At 44.5% G+C, this 5,897-nt stretch overlaps 1 non-coding gene across 1 annotated transcript; it reads left to right on the top strand.

Moving 5' to 3' along the window:
• The first annotated feature begins 491 nt into the window (after positions 1-491).
• Positions 492-565, top strand: Trnas-cga (transfer RNA serine (anticodon CGA)). Its single transcript has one exon. It is a non-coding gene; the product is annotated as a tRNA-Ser (tRNA).
• Positions 566-5,897: the final 5,332 nt, after the last annotated feature.

Here is a 5,897-nt window from a genome sequence, read left to right as displayed (position 1 = left end):
GTTGCTTCACTACCCCGAGGATATCTACTTCTAATTTACTGGAATATTTACTTCGTCTTCTTAAGTTAAGGAAACTTGTAAGCCAGAATGAGATTTTCACTCTGCAGTGGAGTGTGCGCTGATATGAAACTTCCTGGCAGATTGAAACTGTGTGCCCGACCGAGACTCGAACTCGGGACCTTTGCCTTTCGCGGGCAAGTGCTCTATCATCTGAGCTACCGAAGCACGACTCAAGCCCGTTACTCACAGCTTTAGTTCTGCCAGTACTCGTCTCCTACCTTCCAAACTTTACAGAAGCTCTCCTGCGAACCTTGCAGAACTAGCACTCCTGAAAGAAAGGATATTGCGGAGACACGGCTTAGCCACAGCCAATATCCTTTCTTTCAGGAGTGCTAGTTCTGCAAGGTTCGCAGGAGAGCTTCTGTAAAGTTTGGAAGGTAGGAGACGAGATACTGGCAGAAGTAAAGCTGTGAGTACCGGGCGTGAGTCGTGCTTCGGTAGCTCAGATGGTAGAGCACTTGCCTGCGAAAGGCAAAGGTCCCGAGTTCGAGTCTCGGTCGGTGCACACAGAAACTTGTAAGGCTGTGTTTAGTAACCGTGCTTTAGCAGCACTGTCATCAATAGTATTTCCAGTGCTATCATGCGGAGAGGGCACTGATTCTGCTTACACAGGACCAGGAGTTCTTTGGAGTCTCTGCCAGGTTTCGAGACAAATTTTCATTGTGAAAACTGCTGTAAGCATCGCACATTGAAGTCCGCGCTAAATTTCAGCTATGGTGTAGCTGGAAATTTCTTTTATTTATTTATTTCATGAAGAGTACAGAGTGACCCACTGCCTTGAAATGTAAGGTGGGTCGGGTGATTCTAAATCTAACACCAAACACTTCTCATTATTTCAGTCTTACTGGTATACAGTTGTTAATGCTTTTTTAAATAATATAAGGGACAAAAAATTTAAAAATTCCTCTAAGGTTACAGCGAATTGAGTGCTTAATAATTGTTAAAATGGTAGCTGGACCGCAAGCACATCCAGACTTGAACTCGCAGTGCACCATGGATGTGGTCGACAAAAGAAGGCTTTCACCCAGTTGATAACCCAGTGGAGCGGAGGCACCGAGTTCACCACATGCAGACTTAGCTGCGACCAAAGTCCACGAATGGCAGGTGGCTGCTTCATCTTGTGCGGCATGTGGTCTCTGCCCCGTAGTCACCAGCTGGCCGGGATAGCATTGCAGGATATACTACACACACCTCGGTACCGCTTGATAAAGCCAGCCCAGCTAGCCGCGCTCTAACATGCTGCTTCTCAAGCGGGTCCCTGGCACATAACCGCTGACGGATTAGTGTCGAGGTCCAATGTGCTGGCCAGCCTGTGGATGGTTTTTGAGGCGGTTTCCCATCTGCCTCAGTGAATGTGTGCCGGTTCCCCTTATTCCGCCTCAATTACACTGTCTCCACATACGCGTGCACCATCATTACTCTACCACGTAAACATTTGGGCTACACTCGTCTGGTTCAAGAAGGGTCGTCGAGCAGATACGCAAAACTATAGGCCTATGTCTCTGACATCGACCTGTTGTAGAATTTTAGAACATGTTGTTTTGCTCGCGTATCATGACGTTTCTGGAAACCCAGAATCTGCTCTGTACGAATCAACATGGATTCCGGAAACAGCGATCGTGCGAGACGCAACTCGCTTTATTTGTTCATGAGACCCAGAAAATATTAGATACAGGCTCCCAGACAGATGCCATTTTCCTTGACTTCCGGAAGGCTTTCGATACAGTTCCGCACTGTCGCCTAATAAACAAAGTAAGAGCCTACGGAATATCAGACCAGCTGTGTGGCTGGATTGAAGAGTTTTTAGCAAACAGAACACAGCATGTTGTCCTCAATGGAGAGACGTCTACAGACGTTAAAGTAACCTCTGGCGTGCCACAGGGGAGTGTTATGGGACCATTCCTTTTCTTAATATATATAAATGACGTAGTAGATAGTGTCGGAAGTTCCATGCGTCTTTTCGCGGATGATGCTGTAGTATAGAGAGAAGTTGCAGCATTAGAAAATTGCAGTGAAATGCAGGAAGATCTGCAGCGGATAGGTACTTGGTGCAGGGAGTGACAACTGATCATTAACATAGAGAAATGTAATGTATTGCGAATACATAGAAAGAAGGATCCTCTATTGTATGGTTATATGATAGCGAAACAAACACTGGTAGCAGTTACTTCTGTAAAATATCTGGGAGTATGCGTACGGAAAGATTTGAAGTGAAATGATCATATAAAATTAATTGTTTGTAAGGCAGGTGCCAGGTTGAGATTCATTGGGAGAGTCCTTAGAAAATGTAGTCCATCAACAAAGGAGGTGGCTTACAAAACACTCGTTCGACCTATACTTGAGTATTGCTCATCAGTGTGGGATCCGTACCAGGTCGGGTTGACAGAGGAGATAGAGAAGATCCAAAGAAGAGCGGCGCGTTTCGTCACAGGGTTATTTGGTAAGCGTGATAGCGTTACGGAAATGTTTACCAAACTCAAGTGGCAGACTCTGCAAGAGAGGCGCTCTGCATCGCGGTGTAGCTTGGTGTCCAGGTTTCGACAGGGTGCGTTTCTGGATGAGGTATCGAATATACTGCTTCCCCCTACTTATACCTCCCGAGGAGATCACGAATGTAAAATTAGAGAGATTCGAGCGCGCACGGAGGCTTTCCGGCAGTCGTTCTTCCCGCGAGCCTTAAGCGACTGGAACAGGAAAGGGAGGTAAAGTGCCCTCCGCCACACACCGTTGGGTGGCTTGCCGATTATAAATGTAGATGTAGACGTTCCCGGTGGGGGAGAGGGGTCCACTGGGGGCCGAACCGCACAATAACCCTGGGTTGGGTGTGGGACGGTGGTAAGGTGGGTGGACTACTGTGGCCCATTGTGGGATAGTGAACCACTCGGGGCTACGGCGGGACGAAGCCTCACGTCGTTTCTAGGTCCCCAGTTTATTACACAATACGCACACACCGCTGGATACAATGAACATATGAGAAAGATGGACTGATTTGTGGGTACATACACTGATCAGCCAGAACATTACGACCACGTACCTAATACTCGATATTTCCACCTTTGGCATGGATAAAAGTGGCAGTGCATCAGGGCATGGAAGCAATGAGGCCTTGGTAGGTCGTTGGAGACAGTTGGCGCAACATATGCACTCACAAGTCACGTAATTCCAGTGACGGCTCGTGAGTATACATTTGAGTGTTAACAAATTTTTAGATTTAGATAAATTTGAGAGTGTGAAAGTGATAGCATCTGTTGTGCAACAGTTATGCATATCAACAAGTTTATACAACCACAGGCACTGCCAATAATAACAACAACAGTAAGAATAATGAGGTGCATAAATTACCTGACAAAGCCGGCCGGTGTGGCCGAGCGGTTCTAGGCGCTACAGTCTGGAATCACGCGACCGCTACGGTCGCAGGTTCGAATCCTGCCTCGGGCATGGATATGTGTGATGTCCTTAGATTAGTCAGGTTTAAGTAGTTCTAAGTTCTAGGGGACTGATGACCTCAGCAGTTAAGTCCCATAGTGCTCAGAGCCATTTTGAACCTTACCTGACAAAAGGAAGAATTGTTTCTGTGGAATTTTGTTGTTTCGTACATAATTAAGCACAGTTCAGGAAAATAACGAAAAAATGTGTAAGCTTTCGCAACTCTACATTTCGCATTTTTGAGTAAGCGGTAGTTTTCGTGCTTTTACATTTGTTCAGACAAACGTACAAGAGTCCTAACAGATGTGTTAGTTCACGAATTTACTTCTGCCTGAAAATCAGATATTCTTACGCTCCACCCACACAACAACTTGTGCTAACTGTGCACTTCCCTTGTTACATGTTCACTTGTAGTCAAGCTTATTTGATTTCGTCACTCTCTTAATCAAAGGATCTGCTATCGGATTCCTATGCGGCTAACTTTTCTTGATAATTTACTTTTATGTTCCCAGAAGGAGATTTTCACTCTGCAGCAGGATGTGCGCTGATATGAAACTTCGTGGCAGATTAAAGTTGTGTGCCGGACCGAGACTAGAAGTCGGAACATTTGCCTTTTACGGGCAAGTGTTCTGTCGACTGAGCTATCCAAGCACGATTCACGACCCATCCACCCAACTTCACTTTTCAGTTAATATTTAAAAAAGATTCAACATAATTCATGTTTACCCTGCACACGAAAGCCAATTCGCGTACAGTAAACAACCAGCTCCAAACGCAAAATGTCATTTGTGGAAGTGATTAAATTCAAGTAGTAATGTGTACCAACATGGTCACTCAACTAGAATACAAATGAGGCGCTGAGATCCATAAGGGCCAAAGCGCACTGCCGTCAATACCACATTTAAGTAAATACCAGAGAAACCAGTGATCAGCTAATTGTGAATTTTCATGGACACAACGTGGGCCTACAGCACAGATAAACATGATTCATCATAAGATCAACAGATTTCTGAGGCATGAATAAATGCTATAATCTCACAATCGACAGTGATGTGCTTTAGGGCTTTACGATTCTCAGCGCCTCAAATGGATTACTGTATGATAAAATTCATAACTTAATATATTATACCTCACTCAGAAATGCGCAAAATAGGTTTACTTCCAGTACAGCTTTAACATATACTGATGTCCAGTCTAATTTTACTACATTATACACGGTGAGTCACCTAACGTTACCGCTGGATATATTACGTAAACCACATCAAATACTGACGAATCGATTCCACAGACCGAACGTCAGGAGAGGGGCTAGTGTAATTGGTTAATACAATCCATAAAAAAATGCACGGAAGTATGTTTTTTAACACAAACCTACGTTTTTTTAAATGGAACCCCGTTAGTTTTGTTAGCACATCTTAACATATAAACAAATACGTAATCAGTGCCGTTTGTTGCACTGTAAAATGTTAATTACATCCGGAGATATTGTAACCTAAAGTTGACGCTTGAGTACCACTCCTCCACTGTTCGATCGTGTGTATCGGAGAGCACCGAATTACGTAGGGATCCAAAGGGAACGGTGATGGACCTTAGGTACAGAAGAGATTGGAACAGCACACCACGTCCACATGCTATCACCTTTTTATTGGTCTTTTTCACTGACGCACATGTACATTACCATGAGGGGTGAGGTACACGTACACACGTGGTTTCCGTTTTCAATTACCAGTGGAATAGAGTGTGTCCCGACATGTCAGGCCAATAGATGTTCAATGTGGTGGCCATCATTTGCTGCACACAATTGCAACCACTGGCGTAATGAATGTCGTACACGCCGCAGTACGTCTGGTGTAATGTCGCCGCAGGCTCCACAATACTTTGTTTCATATCCTCTGGGGTTGTATTCACTTCACGGTACACATTCTCCTTCAACGTACCCCACAGAAAAAAGTACACAGGTGCAAGATCAGGAGAACGGGCTGGCCAATTTATGCGTCCTCCACGTCCTATGAAACGCCCGTCGAACGTGTACCTCACCCCTCATGGTAATGTACATGTGCGTCAGTGAAAAAGACCAATAAAAAGGTGTTAGCATGTGGATGTAATGTGCTGTTCCAGTCTCTTCTGTACCTAAGGTCCATCACCGTTCCCTTTGGATCCCTACGTAATTCGGTGCTCTCCGATACACACGATCGAACAGCGGAGGAGTGGTACTCAAGCGTCAACTTTAGGTTACAATATCTCCGGATGTAATAAACATTTTACAATGCAACAAACGGCACTGATTACGTATTTGTTTATATGTTCAGATGTGCTAACAAAACTAACGGGGTTCTACTTAAAAAAAAGTAGGTTTGTGTTAAAAAACATACTTCCGTGCATTTTTTTATGGTTTGTATTAACCAATTACA

Source organism: Schistocerca serialis, chromosome 10 (assembly GCF_023864345.2).
Source record: "Schistocerca serialis cubense isolate TAMUIC-IGC-003099 chromosome 10, iqSchSeri2.2, whole genome shotgun sequence".
NCBI lineage: Eukaryota > Metazoa > Arthropoda > Insecta > Orthoptera > Acrididae > Schistocerca > Schistocerca serialis.
Note: the sequence above shows the minus strand (reverse complement) of the source record. Positions and strands in the feature narration are given on the sequence as shown.